This window comes from Odocoileus virginianus, unplaced genomic scaffold (assembly GCF_023699985.2).
Source record: "Odocoileus virginianus isolate 20LAN1187 ecotype Illinois unplaced genomic scaffold, Ovbor_1.2 Unplaced_Scaffold_27, whole genome shotgun sequence".
Taxonomy (NCBI): Eukaryota; Metazoa; Chordata; class Mammalia; order Artiodactyla; family Cervidae; genus Odocoileus; species Odocoileus virginianus.
In genome coordinates, this window is record NW_027224289.1 from 190,488 (window position 1) to 211,954 (window position 21,467).

Sequence of the window (21,467 nt, forward strand, 5' to 3'; positions counted from 1 at the left end):
AGAGTCTGCTCAAATTCATGTCCATTGATTTGGTGGTACCATACAACCATCTCATCCTCTTCTGACCTCTCCTTTTGCCTTCAATCTTTCCCAGCATCATGCTCGGTCTTTCCTAATGAGTTGGCTCTTCTCAACAAGTGGCTAAAGTACTGAAGTTTCAGCTTCAACATCAGTCCTTCCAATGAATATTCAGGGTTGATTTCCTTTGGGATTGACTACTTTGATCTCCTTGCAGTCCAAGGGACTCTCAAGAGTCTTCTCCAGCACCATACTTCTTGCTATTATGATGCAGTAATTCCTCATTCAACCCAAAGTCTTCTAACCTTATCCTTCAAAGATCAGAGCAAGTTCATTTATCCATTTGTAGTTGATGTTATCTTATCTTTTAGCTAGCCACACTCTCCCCTTGAATCCTGTATCTTCACTAGTGAGATAAAATAAGATATGAGATTGATTTATGTTGGCATATCTTTCTTATGTTACTACATGCAGGAAAATGGGAGAGGGGAGTTAAAATTGGTTAATTTAACACATAAAAATATTCATATCAAAATGAAAAATAAATTTTTGTAAGTATTATTGTTCTCATTCCTGCAAATGATCATATGATTGTAGCTGGTGTTTGTAATGACCTCTTCCATTACCCATCCCATAACCTGTTTGTTTATAGCAAGCACTTCCCCTCACTGCTATACTTGACTTCCTATAAAGCAATCTCCTTATTCAGGAGCAATGCTATGAGGAAAGCCATAACTTTGAATAAGGAATTCTGCAAGTCCACCACTCTGGTTCTGATAGATGCTTGCAAGGCATTATATTAGGGAAATATCACTAAGAATGATTAAAAGACGTTCGCTCTTTGGAAGAAGAGCTGTGACAAAGCTAGACAGCAGAGACATTACTTTACCAACAAAGGTCCCTCTAGTCAAAGTGATGGTTTTTCCAGTAGTTGTGTATGTATGTGAAAGTTGGACCATAAAGCTGAGCTTTGAAGAATTGATGCTTTTGAATTGTGGTGTTGGAGAAGACTCTTGAGAGTCCCTTGGACTACAAGGAGATCCAACCAGTCAATCCTAAAGGAAATCAGTCCTGAATATTCATTGGAAGGACTGATGTTGAAGCTGAAACTCCAATACTTTGGCCACCTGACTCATTGGAAAAGACTCTGATTTTGAGAAAGATTGAAGGCAGGAGAAGGGGAATACAGAGGATAAGATGGTTGGATGGCATCACTGACTCAATGAACTTAAGTTTGAGCAAGCTCCAGGAGTTGGTGAGGGACAGGGAGGCCTGGTGTGCTGCAGTCCATGGGTTTGCAAAGAGTAGTACATGACTGAGCTACTGAACTGAGCTGATAACTTCACATCAGAAGAAATAGAAGCTACCAAGGTGAAAAAATAAAGAAAGAAAGAATTTAAAGAAAACAAGCTAAATACCCAAGCCAGTTTCTTGTCAACATGAAAATATGTTTTTAAATTGTGTTTGTTATAAATCACTGCTAAGAGTTTTGAAAGTCATTGCACAGATGGATAAACCGTGTTTGCAATGCATATTTCTGAAAAAGGACTCAAATGCAGAGTATGTTAGAAGTTCCTTTAAATCATAAGAAAACAGATAATAAAGAATGACAAAATCTTGGAGATCCAACTCAGGAATAAGATATTCAATAGGTAATAAATGTATAAAAGCCTTAATATTTTTATTAATTAGGGAAATGAAAATAATACTTTATCTCGGCATTCCATTTGGGTCCTTTCAGTACTCTGAGTGTATCAATGTGGCTAGGAGAATATGACTCCAGGTAATAGGGAGAAATAATGACTGTATCTAGGAAGCTAAGTCATTAAGTGAATTTTCTAGAAGCTTTCATCATTGAACCGATGTGGAGAAAAGAGCAAACAGTGACAAATCACAGACCTGGACATTGAAGGAGAGGTAGGATTTACTGGAAAAAAGAAAGTTGCTATATTTACTGAGCTTTACTCAATGCCAGGCACTGTGTTTGCCTTTCAGATTCATTATCTAATTTAAAGGGTCCAGCCCCAGCAGGATCCAGGGGAACCCTCAGGATGAATGGTGTCGGCGAGAGAGAGACACATAGGACTGGCCTTGATAGGGCCAAATCTGCTAGGGAGAGAGAGAGAAAGAAAGAAAGAGATCAGACCAGGAATATGCAGCAGAGTCTGGCAGTTGCTTTATTTTTCACCATAGCCTTTATACCCTAAGTTGGTACATTTCTAAGGGACAGATAAGTATATAGACTTAGTTTAACATTATGTCAGCTTGTCCTTCACAAAGCCAGGTGTGCTCTGTATATTTTTGTTTATGAGAGTCTTTTCCCATAGATTTTTGTACATTATCTTCTGGCCTTGAGGTTAGCAGAAAACAGAAAATTGGCAGTCTCATGGTACAGCAAGTTGTAACATAATAGAAATACAATCCTGTTAACATAAAAGACAGTCTTTTTGCAGAAATTCTCAGCTAAATTTATCTTAAAAGTTTAACACACAAAGACTCTGTGGCTCTGGTGAGGCAGCCCCTGTCTAGCACTCCTGGTTAAAATTAACAATTATCTTATTGTTATTACACTAGGGCTAAACACTTATTTTACTATATCTTTATATTAACAATAGTTTCCACTGCACAACCTCAGCACATTAACATCAATCAAACTTTGATCTAATAACAACTTTTAAAACAATATTTTTGTATTCTCTAATAGGGCTTCCTCACCACCCAAAGGGCTCTGTGCCTATTAGGGCCTTTTTTATGGTTAATCTCTATGTATAATATCTTTTGGCTTTCAGGCCTGTTGACAATTTATGGCTTGCACCTGGTGCAACTTTAAGCAACTTCAGTAGCCGACCCTGTCTTATTTGTGGTTAATCTATTTTCTTTCTATTAGGTGTCATCTCCAAGGGAACTAGATAGGATTACATTTTTTACAGAACAGAAATGCAAAGGATTGCAAAAACAGCAGATATGGCACAAAAACAGGCTCTTAGTCTTAAAGTTAATTACCTGCAAGAGGTAGCCAGCTAATGTCTATCTAAACTATTTTCTATTAGGCACATTTGTGGCTATAATATTTGTGGAGCTTTTCTCACCCCGCGGAGGGGCCTATGCTTAATAGTTTCTTTTGTTAGCGTACTGTGCTTAGGATGTTTAGAACAATCATGAGCATTTTGTGCAATGAGAGCACACATTTATCAAACAAGCCAGAATGCCAGCTAAAGGGTTTGAACTGAAGCATTTCCTTCATCCCTGGCCCCTTCATAGGGTACCAGCATCCAGGAGATTTATTAATTAGCTTTTAAGTTGGTCTTTATTCAATGAAAGAGGAGCAGGAGAGCTCTCGGCAGGCAACACAAGAATCCGCAGCAGGGCAAACAAGAACAACGGCAGAAAGGGGGGGAGGATACAGGGTGGGGTAGAGGCCAAGGCCAACCTGGAGGGTCCCTTATCCTAGATGGCCTTGCCTGTCAGGTATTTTCCTCGTGACCTCGTCATGGATGGGGTCCCAGACGGCCTTGCCTGCCCGGTATTTTCTTCATGACCTCGTCACGGGCGGGACCTCCCATAATGGCTCCCGACATTAAACATCAAAACCCTAAGAGGTAGGTTTTCTTGTTTCCTTTAAAAAAAAAAAAAATACTTTGGGAATGAGTCCTATCTTCCCTAATTGTGAAAAGCTTCTCTACCTTGTATTATCAGCCAGTGTGTTGCATTTTAGAGGGCTGCTTAGGAGCAAGGTCTGGACTATGGAGAAGCACTTGGCCCCAGAACTGGGTGGCTGGATATCCCAGTGATGGTGACATTACTGGTTTAAACTGGACGCTAAAAGGAACTAAGAAAGAAAATGCCCAAACATGGATTCAACTGTCCCAGGATCAGTAAATGAGGAAAGCATCCACTAACTAGTTAACAGTGCCGGATGCTTTAGTAAGTTTCTTTCTTTCTTTCTTTTTCTTTTTTTTTTTTTTAGTAAGTTTCTTAAGTAATAGTGTGCTGGGAAAAACAGGGGCTACAATGAGATTTCATTCCTTAAACACTCCAAGCTGTTTCCCAATCAAGACCTGTGCCCCTTGTTTTTCCCCTCTCCTGTGACGCTTTGCTGTTGTTTAGTCACTAAGTCCTGTGTGACTCATCCTCTGTCCATGGGATTTCCCAGACAAGAATACTGGAGTGGGTAGACATTTCCTTCTTTACGGGGTCTTCCAGACCCCGGGATTGAATCCATTGGAAGGTGGATTCTTTACCACTGAGCCAGTGATGCTATCCCCCCAAATATGAACATGATGCACCTCTAAATCCCTTCATGTTTCAACTCAAATATCACACCTTTGTGAATCCTTTGTCTAAATCTGTTTTTCCTTCTTGAGAATCGGACTCTAGCACACTAGGTGCAGCAAGAATGAAAGCTGACATACTGCCACCTGGTGTCCTGCTCAAACATTTTGTGAGGCTTTCTCTGGCTTACCTGCTCCCTTCCAGTGATCTTGGATTAAATTGTGGGGAAGCCTAATCACAATAGCAGTTGCCAAACTTGAACCATTCAGTAAACTTTGAAATGCAAAATTCAAGAGAGAGGGGATTCAGGAAAACTGGCTGGTTTGTTTGTTTGTTTGTTTGGCTTTTGTCAGACAGATGTGAAAGTGATTGATTCCAAGTGAGAGACAAACACATAAGATGACTATGGCTGCATGAATAGAAAGTTTGGAATTGTTGCACAAGATGGGACATTTTTATCTATTAAGTCAAATTGCATTTACTGCTTGTCCTTTCTTGTAGTGTAGAATATCCTGAGAAGTGGGAGCAAAAGTCAATTACGAAAATACTAATAGACTGTAGTAGCAAACACAGCTTGGTATACTCTTTCTATGTTATATTATGCTACCCATTGTCTCAGTGTAATACTTTATATTTAAGGTGGTTACCATCAGTTAATGGGAACTGATTTCCCATTAACAGTAAGAAACATGATAGACCACTGACATTTATGATAATACATGAAATCTTCTGTGTAAACTGCTAAACAAACCTCAGAAAATATTGAGCTTTATCTTGTAGATAGACTCGTCTACAATTTCATGCCGTGGCTTCCTATCCTCCAAGGTTTTGTACATTACCACAGCTGGTTGAGAGCCTGTGACAGAGAAGGTGTTGCACTCGGTGATTTGCATGTGTGTTTGCAATTCTTACTGGAACCCCTCAAGATTGGGTCCACCCTACTTTAGGAAGACAGTGGAGCAAAGTGCTTAAGACCAAAGACTTAGGTCGTGTTTCTAGATCTAGCATTCATTAGTGTGTGACCTTGGAATTGTGACAAGAATTTTTACGCTTCCATTTCCTCATCTCTGCACTGTGGTTATTGATAGAAAATTCAGCACAGAGGAATCTTATCTGCAGGCAACTGTAGAGTGGGATTTTCTGACTGAGAGCAGGATGTTGAGAAAAACATAAAAACTAAAATGTGGGAGGTAGAGGGAGTTGATGAGAGAGACATGGAAAGAAGGAGAAAATACACAAGAAAAATGAGAGACCATGACAGCTGAGAGAATAAACATCTAATCAGACTTTCTCTGTTATTTCTTACTGCTTTTCTGAACAGAAATGAATGGACAACAGATAAAGCATTTTCCTGAATTCTTGCTTCTACAAGAAGGAGAGAACTTCACTACATACTGCAATTCCTCAAGCACATTTTATAGTTTACAGTGGTATAAGCAGAGGCCTGGGGGAAGTCCTGTCCTCTTGATGATATTAGCTAAGGGTGGAGAAGTGAAGACGGAGCAGAGATGGACAGATCGGTGTGGAGAGTCCAGACAGCACAGCTCCCTGCGCCTCGCCGCTGCCCAGCTCTCAGACGTAGGAACCTACTTCTGGGCAAGGGGACAGTGCTCTGGAAGCACCTGCTGTCTGTCCCCAAACCTCACTGTGGGCTCCGGGGTCGCTCCTCCTCATCTCTCCTCAGAGCAGCGGCCAGACAAAGCTGAAGTCATGATGTCTATGAAGAAATTGAATTTTTAATTAAAAAAATCCCCAGACTCAGTGTCACTGAAGAATTCTGTCAAACATTGAATTATACACAATTTCTTGCAGACAATAGAAAGAAAATAATTCTTCACTCATTTTATGAGGCTAATATTACCCTGATACCCAAATCAGACAAAGACCATAAAGAACCAAAAACTACATGGAAATATCTTTTATCTTGAAGATAGACACAACATTTCTGAAAATATTTTAGCAAGTTAATTTCATTGATATATAAAATGAATAATATACTGAGCACAAATGTAATTTCTTTCAAGGGCACAAGACACTTTAATATTGAAAATCAATGGATGGAATTCACCATATTAACAGGGTAGAAAAGAAAAATCATATCATCATATTAACCTAGTCAGAAAAAAAGGATTTGCAAAAATTCAGTAGTCAGTTATGGTGGAAACTCTGAGCAACACAAGAATAGTGGGGAATCTCCTCAATGCCTAATGGTATTCTTACTAGTAAAAGACTATGATTTTCTCTAATAAAGAGAACAAAACCAGAGTGTCCATTCTCGTCACTCCTTCTGTACAGTGCTAGATGTTGGAGCCAGTGCAATAAAGAAAGTAGATGTAACAATCTTATAGAGTTGAAAGAAAAAGTGAAACTGCCACTATTTGCTGGTAACATGATTATCTATGTAGAAAATCCAAAGAATATACCCCTAAAATTATATTAAGGAAATCCAAATTAAAATTACAAAGAGAAACCACTTCACATCTATCACAAGGGCCAAAATTAAAATTACTGACAATACCAAGTTCTGGCAAGGAAGCAGAGAAATTGGATCACTCATGCATTGCTGGTGGGTGAATGGCCCAGTCATTCTAGAAAACAATCCATGAGTTTCACATAAACTTAAATATTCACTTACTGAACAACCCAGAAATCACACTACTCTGTATTTCTCCTTGAGAAATGAAAACTTTATGTTCACACAAAAATATGTACATTAGTACTGGAAATTAACCAGTGATCTTCACTGAATGAACAGATAAATATCCTGTAGTGCATTCACACAATGAAATACTATTTATACATCTTTCTCAACTTCAATAGGGTTATTTTGCAATAAATCATTTTAAGTTGAAACAATAGTAAGTCAAAAGTTCATTTAATATAGGAAGGAAATCTAAAAAAGAGTGGAGATAAATGTATAAATGTATAACTGATTCTCTTTGCTGTACTGCAGAAACTGACATTGTAAAGAAACTATACTTCAATAAAAATAAATTAAAATTAAAAAAAAAAGAAAATCCATCTAATATATTTAACCTAGCTTCCCTTGAAAGTGAAAGTTGCTCAGTTGTGTCCGACTCTTTGTGACCCCATGGACTGTCCATGGAATTCTCCAGGCCAGGAATACTGGAGTGAGCAGCCTTTCCCTTCTCCAGGGCATCTTCCCAATCCAGGGATCAAACACAGATCTCCTGCATTGCAGGCGGATTCTTTACCAGCTGAGCCACAAGGGAACCCAAGAATACTGGAATGGGTAGCCTATCCCTTCTCCAGAGGAACTTTCCAACCCAGGAATCAAACCAGGGTCTCCTGCATTGCAGCAAATTCTTTACCAACTCAGCTATCAGGGAAGCGGTAGCTTCCCTTAAATGTGGCCAACGCTTACATTAGCCTACAGTTGGAAAAAATTGTCTCACACAGTCTATTTTATACTAAAATTATGAAAATCTTATGAATGTGTTGAGTACTGTACTAAAAGTGAAAATCAAAATGGTTATATGGGTATGAAATGGCTGTAAATGTGTCGGTTGTTTACACTCATGATTTTGAGGCTGGCCAGGAGCTCAGCTCACTGCTGCTGCCCAGAATCACCAGGAAATATCATACTGCATGTTGCTAGCCCAGGAAAAGATAAAATTTCAATATTCCAGGTATGGTTTCTACTGAATGCATACCACTTTCTCACTACTGTAAAGTCAAAAATCTTAAATTGAATTATCCTAATTAAGTTGGGGACAGTCTGTAGTGATTAAAAGGAAAAGATTATTGACATATGCAATAGTCTAGATGGATCTCAGGATGTTATGCTGAGTAAAAAAAAAAATCAATCTCAGAGGCTACATGGTGTATGGTTACACTTACTGGATTATTATGATTGCATACATAGTGTGATTCTACTTACACAACATTCTCAACAGGACAAAATACAGAGATGAAAGGAGATCAGTAGTGACCTGGATTGTAAAGAATTGCAGGCCTCGGGAGGGTGTGCAAAGAGGGTTTCTTTAGAGAGATGGAAAAATTCTATGTTGTGATTTTAATGGTGGTAACAGGAGCCTATACATGTGATAAAGTTTCACAGAGCTATGCATCAAAACCAAAGAGTGCATATAAAACTGAGGTACCAGATCATGATCTGTATTTTAATAAAATTTTAGCAATATCAATTTCCTGGTATGTATATGTAATTATTATATTAGCATATATATTTTAGAATATCAAGCTGCTCCCCAGGCTGTGTGGGCCTTTGTGGTCTCTTCTGCCTAGTTACAAATAATTGGAAACCAAACATCAGCAGTTTTCAAGGGTTGCAGAGGTGGGGATGGTTGGCAAAGCAACCTAAAGTTCTTTAGGGTGATAGATGGCTCTGTATCTTAATTTTAGTGGTGGTAATAAGAATTTACAAATGTGATCAACTTCACAACTATGCATAAAAAGGTGGATATAAAAACATGTGATAAATATAATATACTGATACATATAATATATGTATTATCTTGGTGTTCCCCAGACTGCTCTGGGCGTTTGTGGTCTCCCCTGCTTCCTTGTAAATAATTAGAAACCAGGACATCAGCTGCCTGTCACTCAGAGTTCAAATGGGACAGAAGAATAGATGGTTCAACCTCATATAAAACTCTCCTCCCTGCATCACTCATTAATGAGTTCTTTTGACCTTAAATTCTAAGAACTGGCACTGTTTTGGAGACTGTGTCTATACTTCCTTTTCTACTTGTTTGTTTGCTTTTGGTTCTTTTAAATTAATTCATCTATTAAAATGATGAAACCAAGTGGAAGATTGAGAGATACGTACTTCATGATCATGTACAGTATACAAAACTTCAATCATCAAGTTCTGTGGTATTGACATATACTAAGTGTTTGAACAGGACTGGAAAAGATCAGTTTTCATTCCAGTCCCAAGAAGGGCAATACCAAAGATTGTTCAAATTATTATGCAATTGTGCTCATTTCACATGCTAGTAAGATTATGCTTAAAATCCTTCAGCTAGCCTTCAGCAGTATGGGAACCAAGAACTTCCAGATGTACAAACTGGGTTTCAAGGAGGCAGAGGAGCCAGAGATCAAATTGCCAACATTCATGGGATCATGGAGAAAGCAAAGGAATTCCAGAACAACATCTACCTCTGTTTCATTGACTACACTAAAAACTTTGTGTGGATAACAACAAACTGGAAAATTCTTAAGGAGATGGAAATACCAACCCACCTTACTTGTCTCCTGAGAAACCTGTATGCAGGTCAAGAAGTAACAGTTAGAACTGGACATGGAACAACATATTGGTTCCAAATTGGGAAAGGAGTATGTCAAGGCTGTATTGCCAGTCCTCTTATTTAACTTATATGCAGAGTATAACATGTGAAATGCTGGGCTGGATGAATCACAAGCTGGAATCAAGATTGCTGGGAGAAATATCAAAAACCTCAGATATACAGATGATACCACTCTAATGGGAGAAAGTGAAGAGGAACTTAAGGGCCTCTTGATGAGTGTGAAAGAGGAGAGTGAAAAAGCTGCCTTGAAACTCAACATTCAAAAATCTAAGATCATGGCATCTGGTCCCATCACTTCATGGCAAATAGAAGGGGAAAAGTAGAAGTAGTGACAGATTTTCATTTTCGTGGCCTCCAAAATCCCTATGGATGTTGACTGAAACCATGAAATTAAAAGGTGCTTGCTCCTTGGAAGAGAAAATATGACAAACCTGCAGGTGGGCTAAGTCACTTCAGTCGTGTCTGGCTCTGCATCCCTATGAACTGTAGCCCTCCAGTCTCCTCTGTTCATGAGATTTCCCACCCAAGAATACTGGAGTGGGTTGTCATGCCCTCCTCCAGGAGATCTTCCTGACCCAGGGATTAAACCCACATCTCTTACGTCTCTTGCATTTGCAGGCAGGTTCTTAAACCCTTCTGCCTCCTGGGAAGCCTAAGATGGCATATTAAAAAGCAGACACATCACTTTGCTGACAAAGGTCTGTATCATCAAAGCTATGGTTTTTCCAATTGTCATGTGTGGTGTGAGAGTTGGATCATACATAAGGCTAAATGCTGAAGAATTGATGCTTTTCAATTGTGGTGCTGGAGAGAGCCCTTGAGAGTCCCTTGGACTGCAAGGAGGACAAACCAGTCAGTCCTGATAGAAATCAATCATGAATATTCACTGGAAGGACTGATGCTGAAGCTGAAGCTCTAATACTTTGGCCATCTGATGTGAAGAGCCGACTCTTTGGAAAAACCCTGATGCTGGGAAAGATTGAAAGCAAAAGGAGAAAGGAGCAGCAGAGGATGAGATGGTTAGATAGCATCACTGACTCAATGGACATGAATTAGAGCAACTTTGGGAGATATTGAAGTACAGTGTAGCCTGGGGTGCTGCAGTCCATGGGGTCACAAAGTTTGGACATGACTTAGTGACTGAACAACAACAAAAAAGTGTTTAAAATGTGTAAAATTTGTAGGAGAACATTACAGCATTATGTCACAGAAAGATCTGGTGTACTTATTTTGAATTTATTTTACAAACAGAAAAATAATGAGCCACTAAAAAATGAGACTGAACACTTTGGACCACTGACATAGAAAATGTGACATCAGGACAATTCCAGGACACATGGTCTAATAAATGCAATTCTGCTTGGGGAGGAGACAGGACTGAATATCCTGGTCTTCCTCAAAGTCTAATAAGTAAGACTCAATTCCAAATTTCAAAAGAACATTTTATTCCTGTATAATTTCATTCAAAATTTAAAACTGAATAGACTCTGAAGGTCAGATGGACTGATTATTTTTTGTCATTTATGGTGAAGTAATTTTATTTATTGAAAGACCTAAATAGAGTCACAAAACTCAATTCAAAGACAGAGATACATTAATGATTTTGAATATTCCATTCACCAAGAAGCCTAAGATCTGCAAGTTTTTTAAAAGAGGCATTAGATTCTGGATGGAGAAGAGTAAGTATAGGCGAAATAAATGACCTGTTAGTAGATTACAGAAAGTTTCACAGGCTATAGTAAATTATATCTTAGACAGGATGGCAAAACTATTGTGCTGAATAATTATCAGTGTACGTCAACTTGTCTAATATTCAGTTCTCTTCAGCTCAAATTTTAAGACTGATTAATTTAATACTAATTTTAATGATTCTTTCATGCCTTCTTTCAGGATCTGCCTAATATAATGAGCAGGGAAAGACAAGCAGACAAAGTAAAGGTTTGTGGTGAGCCAGACTTTTTCCCATGCATGCACAGACAGCGTGGTCTATGAACATGACAAACCCCACTTCCTGTCGGGGGGAGTCACACAGGTACCGGGTAGTATGTATATGTGCTGCCAGGCACTCAAAGACACTGAACTCTCAGCTTGAGGCAGAACTGAGCACATTTATTTGTGCAGGGGAGTCCATGCCTCATGCCACTCTCCAGCCTGCTCTGGGTGTTCCTGGCCTTCACCTTCTCTGGTAGGGATGCTGTCAAACATGGGTGCGAGTATTCAGGGTGAAAGGACTGCACACAGGCACGTGGTGCTTCACAGGGACTTGGGGAAGAAAGGAAAGATGGAGAAAAGCAAGAATCTTATGATTTCAATTTTTTGTCTTTGGATCCTAAATAACTCCTACATTATTTTATTCACTGCTTCATCTTTGTTTTCTGATTTTTTTCCCACAGGATCTGGTGTGGCCCAGAAAGTTACTCAAGACCAGCCAGATGTATCCAGCCAAGTGGGGCAGTCAGTCACCCTGAACTGTCGGTATGAAACAAGTTGGACCGCTTACTACCTTTATTGGTACAAGCAACTTCCCAGTGGACAGATGACTTATGTTATTCGTCAGGGTTCGGAAGTCACAAATGCAAGGAAAGACCGCTACTCTGTAAACTTTAAGAAAGCAGACAAATCCATCAGCCTCACCATTTCAGCCTTACAACTGGAAGACTCTGCAAAGTACTTCTGTGCTCTCTGTGAACTCACAGTGCTTGAAGTAATAGGAAAAGCTGTACAAAAACCCCAGGCTTAGTAAGAGAGAGCCCCCCTGCTGCAAGACCCCAGCTGAAGGGCACACCCACAGACCCCAGACAAGAAATGATAGTCCTGTGGTTATTTAAGTTGTGGTCTGGATCAGAAGATTTAGTTCTAGTTAAAGGCACCTTCTACGTTATTTGGAAACAGGTGTCCAGAGTAACTTTCTATTAATATATTTCCTCTTGAATTTTTGACTTTAAATCAACTGTACAGAACATGTGTAAAGTTGTCTAAATTTGAAAACTTGCCCCATAATACTTTAAACTGGCAGTTTTACTTCATCACAAACCTGGGTCTAGTTGTGTGAAATCACCATCAAAAACATTTCCTTAATAGTTTCCTCTTAGACTTTGTGTCAGGGCACAATCAGAAAAATAGAACCATGGGTGATATAGAATAAGAGATTAGTTATAGAGACTAAAACTCAGGAAATGGCTAGAGCTGGTGGACGAGTCTGTACAAAGCTGTTATCTTCATATCTGGTGTTGAGCCTGAATTCACTTTAAGTCAGATTAGAGTAGCATTGATGCTTTTTAACTGTGGTGTTGGAGAAGACTCTTGCCTCCCTTGGACTGCAAGGAGATTCAACCAGTCCATCCTAAAGGAAATCAGTCCTGAATATTCATTGGAAGGACTGATGCTGAAGCTGAAATTCCAATATTTTGGCCACATAATGTGAAGAAGTGACTCATTGTAAAAGACCGTGAAGCTGGGAAAGGTTGAAGGTGGGAGGAGAAAGGGACAACAGAGGATGAGATGGTTGGATGGCATCACTGACTCAATGGACATGAGTTTGAGTAAGCTCCGGGAGTTGGTGATGGACAGGAAAGCCTGGCATACTGCAGTCCATGGGGTCGCAAAGAGTCAGACACAACTGAGCAACTGAACTGAACAAAACTGAACTGAGGTTAACATTTGTAAAGCAAAGTCTGATGGGGACAAAAGCATGGACAAACTGTGACAAACAAAGTCATACTTGAACTATGAGGACAACTGGAACCCACAAAGACTTGTCTGTCCCTCACCTCCTTCAGTCTCACAATAGTGGGTGACTTTGAAGAGAAGTGGGTATCATTTGCCATCTTGCTACATGCATACTTGGCCCAAGACAAAGAAGATGAGGAGGACATCTAACGGGAAGTGGAGGAGTTGTGAGTCAACAATAAGATGAGCTAGTTCAGCAGCAGCAATGTGTAGAAAAAGCATTTGCCAAAATCCAATAGTCGGCCATGGTGAAAACTCTAAGAAACACAGGAATAATGGAGAAGTTCCTCAACAGCTCTTAGCATGTTTACTGGTAAAAGACTATACTTTTCCCTAAGGAAGGGAACAAAGGGAGAATATCCACTTTAATCACTCTCCTTCAGCACAGTGCTGGATGTTGTAGCCAGTGCAATAAAGCAAATAAATATATAAACAATCTTTTAAGCCAGAAAGGCAGTCAAATTACCACTATTTTCTTTCTATGTAGAAAATCCCAAAGAATATACCCTCCAAAACTCCTACAACTATTAAGTGGGTTCAGAAGGTCTCAGGATATATAAGGTAAACACACAAAATAAAATGCATTTTTATATACTATCAGTAAACATGTGGATACCTAAATTAAATGGCTCAAGAAAGATCCTAAATCATTAGGGATAAATCTAAGAAAACATGTACAGAACTTATACACAGAAAGCTACAAAACACTGGTTTTTCCAAAAAATAAAAATAGCCAATTATTCTAGCTATTATCCTAGGAAGACCAACCTTCCCCCAGTGGAGCGGCATAGGCACTTTTAGGAAAAAAAATAATGATGACACATGTATTATGACCTCTTTTTGGACTTGATTTTGTTTATTGACTTCTTTATTTTATCTTCATACCAACAGACCATTCTATCTTAATTACTGGGGCTTCATACACATTTTGAAATCTGGAAATGCAAGTCATGTTTTCTTTGTCTTATTCTATGTCTTTCCACTTCCGTGTAAGTCATGGAATACCTTCTACCACAAGAGATTGAGGTAATTTGCTTTGGATTGTGCTGAATTTATGAATTCATTCATGACAATTGACATGTTAACATATGAAGTCTTTAGGTCCATAACCTCTTTATTTATGTTCTCTCTAATTTCTTTCATTAATATTAAGATTTTTGTAGAGGACTTGCTGTTGTTTAGTCTCTGTCGTGTCCAACTCTTCCTGATCCCATGGACTGTAGCCCGCCAGGATCCTCTGTCCATGGGATTTCCCAGGCAAGAATACTGGAGTGGGTTGCCCCTCCCCTCTCCAGGGGATCTTCCCAATGCAGGGGTATTTTCTACATGTACAAATGTATGATGTGTAAATAAAAATAGTCCACCTGGTTGGCAGGCAGACTCTCTACCACTGAGCCACCTGGGGAGAAGACTACATATAGATATAACAATTTCATCTTTTATTTCATGTAACTTTTTTACTTCAATTGACCTAAACACCCAGGACCAAATCCAGAGCTAGGACTAATTGGGTTAAGAAAAATGTGGATACAGGGAATTAATTATGCCCTGAAATAGCCAGAACAGAGCAAGGATACTTGTCAATATGAGAACAGGTCTAGTTCATCAGTCAAACAGATGGTACCAACCTCTTATTTGGGGTTTTGAAAACACCATTTCATTGAGCAGCCTTAGGAAATGGTCTTTCCTGACATTAGTGTCTATAGGTGGCAAGGACTGGTCACCACTGAGTACCAGGCCTTGACTTATGTTAGGTACCCCAGACCTCAGAAGTGAGGATATTTCTCATCTCCTATGTGATTTTTATCTCTCAAATCAAAACTGTTCTAGAGTTATTGGAGAGGAATCAAGAAAAGGTCTTGCATACATTATATTAAATTAGTTCCCACGCATTTGATAAATGACATTTAAAAAAAATAAATTCCTAGTACTTAACCATAAACCTGAAATATTTTTTAAAAGTTCTGAATATGGCATATGCTCATTTTTGAAATTTTTCCTTCATTTAAGACACAGTGAATCCCTGAGTTCAAATTTAACTTTGAAACATAGTATAATTTATTTTTTTGGTTTAATTTAATTTTTGTTCCATTTATTCTTATTAGTTGGAGGCTAATTACGTTACAATATTGTAGTGGTTTTTGCCATACATTGACATGAATCAGCCATGGATTTACATGTATTCCCCATCCCGATCCCCCCTCCCACCTCCCTCTCTACCCGATCCCTCTGGGTCTTCCCAGTGCACCAGGCCCGAGCACTTGTCTCATGCATCCAACCTGGGCTGGTGATCTGTTTCACCCTAAATAATACACATGTTTCAATGCTATTCTCTCAGAACATCCCACCCTTGCCTTCTCCCACAGAGTCCCAAAGTCTGTTCTGTGCATCTGTGTCTCTTTTTCTGTTTTGCATATAGGGTTATCATTACCATCTTTCTAAATTTCATATATATGTGTTAGTATACTCTAATGGTCTTTATCTTTCTGGCTTACTTCACTCTGTATAATGGGCTCCAGTTTCATCCACCTCATTAGAACTGATTCAAATGAATTCTTTTTAATAGCTGAGTAATATTCCATGGTGTATATGTACCACAGCTTCCTTATCCATTTGTCTACAGATGGGCATCTAGGTTGCTTCCATATCCTGGCTATTATAAACAGCACTGTGATGAACATTGGGGTACACGTGTCTCTTTCAGATCTGGTTTCCTTGGTGTGTATGCCCAGAAGTGGGATTGCTGGGTCATATGGTAGTTCTATTTCCAGTTTTTTAAGAAATCTCCACACTGTTCTCCATAGCGGCTGTACTAGTTTGCATTCCCACCAACAGTGTAAGAGGGTTCCCTTTTCTCCACACCCTCTCCAGCATTTATTGCTTGTAGACTTTTGGATAGCAGCCACCCTGACTGGCGTGTAATGGTACCTCATTGTGGTTTTGATTTGCATTTCTCTGATAATGAGTGATGTTGAGCATCTTTTCATGTGTTTGTTAGCCATCTGTGTGTCTTCTTTGGAGAAATGTCTGTTTAGTTCTTTGGCCCATTTTTTGATTGGGTCATTTATTTTTCTGGAATTGAGCTGCAGGAGCTGCTTGTATATTTTTGAGATTAATCCTTTGTCTGTTGCTTCATTTGCTATTATTTTCTCCCATTCTGAGGGCTGTCTTTTCACCTTGCTTATAGTTTCCTTTGTTGTGCAAAAGCTTTCAAGTTTTTTAGGTCCCATTTATTTATTTTTGCTCTTATTTCCAATATTCTGGGAGGTGGGTCATAGAGGATCCTGCTGTGATTTATGTTGGAGAGTGTTTTGCCTATGTTCTTCTGTAGGAGTTTTATAGTTTCTGGTCTTACATTGAGATCTTTAATCCATTTTGAGTTTATTTTTGTGTATGGTGTTAGAAGGTGTTCTAAAATTAACACACAGAAATCCCTTGCATTCCTATATGCTAACAATGAGAAAACAGAAAGAGAAATTAAGGAAACAATACCATTCACCATTGCAACAAAAAGAATAAAATACTTAGGAGTATATCTACCTAAAGAAACAAAAGACCTATATATAGAAAACTATAAAACACTGATGAAAGAAATCAAAGAGGACACAAATAGATGGAGAAATATACCGTGTTCATGGATTGGAAGACTCAATATTGTGAAAATGGCTATACTACTCAAAGCAATCTATAGATTCAATGCAAGCTCTATCAAGCTACTAATGTTAGTTTTCACAGAACTAGAATAAATAATTTCACAATTTGTATGGAAATACAAAAAACCTCAAATACCCAAAGTAATCTTGAGAAAAAAGAATGGAACTGGAGGAATCAACCTGCCTGACTTCAGGCTCTACTACAAAGCCACAGTCATCAAGACAGTATGGCACTGACACAAAGACAGAAATACAGATCCATGGAACAGAATAGAAAGCCCAGAGATAAATCCATGTACCTATGGACACCTTATCTTCAACAAAGGAGGCAAGGATATACAATGGAAAAAAGACAGCCTCTTTAACAAGTGGTGCTGGGAAAACTGGTCAACCACTTGTAAAAGAATGAAACCAGATGGATTCTTTACCGACTGAGCCACCAGGGATATTTACCTTTCAATCTGAGAAACATTTCAAAAGGTTGACATCCGGTGGGAGTTTAGCTCTGCAGTTCATCTATTCAGTCACTAGTGGGGCTGCGTCATTTGGAAACAGCAGTTTTCTGGATATAAAGGAAAGGAAGTTTATGTTTCATCAATGTTCCACAGACAAGTAAAAAAAAAAAAAAGACAGATTTTCATCATCTTTACATAAACTGATTTTATAATCCTTTGTTGAGTGCATGTGGTCAAGGATTCAGGGAATCATAGCCTTATAGCGTAAACCTTTTCCATGTACCTCCTTAAACTTTCCTTTCCCATTTCCCACCCCTGGTTAACTCTCCCCTTCCCTATTCCTTATGCTCTTTTCTCTTTGCTCCTCTTTCTCCGCCAGGATCATCCACCTTCACCTTCTCCACCCCAGAGAGTTCATTCTCCCTTCCGTCTTCTCTCTCTGTCTCAGCATCCTTGGTGCGGAGCACCTACACACACAGGCACAGAGGATTAAGGGCCATTGTTCAAGGAGGATGAGGAGAATACCATCCGTGTCATCCTACACACACAGGCACAGAGGATTAAGGGCCATTGTTCAAGGAGGATGAGGAGAATACCATCCGTGTCATCAGTTACTATATCGAGAACTGATACACTGAGAAATGTCAGCCTAGATGGAGACAGATGCATGATTCCAAGGACCTTTTCAGGACACTGAGCTCCAATGCCCGAGTTCAACAGATTTAGCTTTCTGTCCCAATGTTATTAATATTTCCTGTCCCTCAGAGCAATCACAGCCTACTTTGAAATCTCACATACATTTGCTAGAACACGGATGGGAATTTTTATCTCTTTACAATTCAGAGCTCAGTACAGTTTTCTGGGATTAAATAATGTTTTCCACAAGCTTCATGGAACATCAGAAAATTTCTTTGAAGAAGAAATGATAGAACAATGGTCCTAGATAGACACACTATCGTGATCAGTGTTCCTTTTCCAGAGCCAGACTGTAAACTTCACAGAGGATGGCAGCAGACACCGTGTGAGTTGAGGATGTCTCTCCTTCTTTGCAGGATGTGACGAAAACAGGGCAGGAAGACTTAGACAAGGAACTGCTTGATCATTGGCTGACAGATCCTGGCAATAACACACTGCAACAGATACCTGCACTGGTTGTAGGTCTCTAATAGCAGCAGCTGTTTCTGTTCTCTGGAGACAAGCCCAGGAGCAGACACAAGTGTGAGCTCTGAGCCCACGATCCTGGTTTGTCCTTGAAATATGAGGCTGGTGATTGGAGTAACTTGTTTTTCTGACCTTGGGTACATGTTCTGTGTCTACAAGGGATGACTTTGAGGCCAAGGAACCGTAAAGGGTCATTTGCTCTCTACTCCTCTCCCTGTGTTTTATTGAGCTTTATAGCAATGAAATTGAGAACAAATCTATGCATTTGCTAGGGAGTACAAACTTCTACATGACAGGTTAATTCATAGCCATGATCTGGAAGAGACTTAGCAGTAAGCAGGTTGGAAGAAACCTCTGGGGTTATTGAGCCAAAGAACATGGGATAAAGCCTATAGAGTTCTTAGATTCTTGCCATGTGTCTTTGGTTACTATATAATAAGCACCAATAATATTTCTCAGGACATAGATAAAAACACTGGAGTAGGGGTAGGTCCAGACAGTTTGGGGAGTGTTGTGCCCTTGATCCACAGAATTACACTGATTTGTTGTCAGGGGATAATTTTATTTTCTTGACCCTTTAGGGACTGTGATTAATGCTAAGACCACCCAGCCCAGCTCCATGGATTGTGCTGAAGGAGAAGATGTAAACTTGCCTTGTAACCATTCTATCATCAGTGGAGATGAATATATACATTGGTATCGGCAAAATCCAAATCAGAGTCCACAGTATGTCATTCACGGCTTATGAGGCACAGTGAACAGCATGGCCTCTCTGGCTATAGCTTCAGACAGAAAGTCCAGCACCTTGGTCCTGCCCCAGGTCACCCTGAGAGACACCGCTGTGTACTACTGCATCCTGAGAGGGGCACATGGGGACAGATGGGGCTGCACCTGTGCAGTATCTCTGGTGGGAAGAAGGGGGGACACAGTGGGGGAGCAGTCACGAGAGCAAATCTAGAGTCATCTGGAAGGAGAGTCAGAGAGCAGTAAGAGATGGAGAAAATGAGGGGAGAGAAATGGAAGAAGACGGATAAAACAGAAGAAAAAGAGGACAAGGAATAAGCACCTAGTTTACTGATGAATCTGAGAAGAATTTTGAGGATTGTCAGGATCATAATTTTAACATAGCAATAAAGTAAGAGGTGTTAATAATTTTTATGACTCTTTCTCATGTCAATAAAATGTCGGTTTCAGTGTGCTAGTCCCAATGTAAGAAGTGGGAAACATGCAAATAATTATCCTTGTACCAAAAGCTTCTTTCATTTGGATCCAGGGGCAAGTCCAGACTCTGATAGGTTATAGTTGTTCCAGAAACAAACTACTCTTTCTGAGAAATATCTGGATTTTTTCTTTTTTGTTTTGCTAGTCTAGAACATTCATATTTCCCATGGAGAAGTTTTTTGAAAGAAACAAAAATTAAGTGAATAATAATTTTTCACTTTCTAGGCAGGTCTGGAAACCCTGCCTCTATAAGGAGTTTTCATCAATTTGATGATCCCGAAGCAGCACATGGGCATTGTCCGGTGGCCCAGCAGTAGAGAATCCACCTGCAATGCAGGAACTGCAAGAGACCCAGGTCCAATCCTTGGTTCAGGAAGATCCCTTGGAGGAGGGCATGGCAACCCATTCCAGTATTCTCCCCTGGATAATCCCATAGACAGAGGAGCCTGGCAGACTACAGTCTTTAGAGTTGCAAAGAATCTGACATGACTGAAGCGGCTTGGCATGCTAGCATACAAGCAGCATGCGGGACTTACCCTGGCGACTCAGTGGTAAAGAATCTGCCTGCCAATGCAAGGGACACAGGTTCAATCCCTGGTTGGAGAACTAAGATCTCACATGCCTTGGAGTAACTAGGCCTATGTGCTGCTACTACTGAACCATCCTTGAACTGTCCATCAGAACGTTAGTGTCTGCAGATGACTTCACTTTCACTGCAGTGAAAATATACAGGTCCTCATCTTCCATCCCTTTTACCCCCAAATCTACTGACAGAGAATTGATATTATTTACAGAGTCTGAGATAAGAGCACAAACTAAAATTTTCTTCATATGGTTTCAAAAGCACTTATTTTTCTCTAAAATGGCCTACTAAAATTAAAAAGCAGAATACAAAACTAGTAATCAACAGTTTAAAAATTTATTTACAATAGAAATTTAAAAAATAATTTATTCACTTTCACTTTAATAAAAATAAAACTATTACAATTCAATTTTCAAAGTCCAGCTGAAGGTTAAGATAACTAATATTGCTCTCAATGCAGGCCGAGTCTAAAATAAATATATATAACTTTTAAAGTCATCAGTACCATTTTTATAGAATCTATATACATGCATTAATATACAATTTTTTTTTCTCTTTCTGACTTACGTCACTGTTTAACAGGCTCTAGGCTCATCCACCTTACTAGAACTGTCTCAAATATGCTTTTTTATGGCTGAGAAATATTCCATTGTATATAAGTACAACAACTTCTTTATCTGTTCATCTGTTGATGGACCCTATTTACAGGGCAAAAATAGAGACGCAGTCATAGAGAACAGACTTTGGACACAGTAGGGGAAGGAGAGGTGGGGAAAATTGAGAGAGTAGCATTGAAACATATGCATTACCATATGTAAAATAGATAGCTAGTGGGAAGTTGCTGTATGATGCAGGGAGCTCAACAGGGTGCTCTGTGAAAACCTAGAAGAATGAGGGGAAGGTTCAAAGAGAAAGGACATGTGTATACTTATGGCTGATTTGCATCATTGTATGGCAAAACCAACACAATATTGTAAAGCAATTATCCTTCAACTAAAAAGAAGTTAATTTAAAAAAATAATAATACTGTATAATACAGCAAGTGTTCCAGCCAATAGAAGCAACTTCTATACTGTGCTGATTC

The 21,467-nt window shown here is 39.3% G+C and overlaps 1 long non-coding RNA gene across 2 annotated transcripts in view; it reads right to left on the reverse strand.

The window, feature by feature from the left end:
* Positions 1 to 5,685: 5,685 nt before the first annotated feature.
* LOC139033655 (uncharacterized) overlaps positions 5,686 to 21,467 on the reverse strand; it is a 43,570-nt gene continuing 27,788 nt past the window's right edge. For both annotated transcript variants that reach the window (XR_011486176.1, XR_011486175.1), the window contains 2 exons: positions 17,417 to 17,525; positions 5,686 to 6,007 (listed from right to left, as the gene is read on the reverse strand). This is a non-coding gene — a long non-coding RNA (uncharacterized lncRNA). The remainder of the gene's footprint in view (positions 6,008 to 17,416; positions 17,526 to 21,467) is intronic.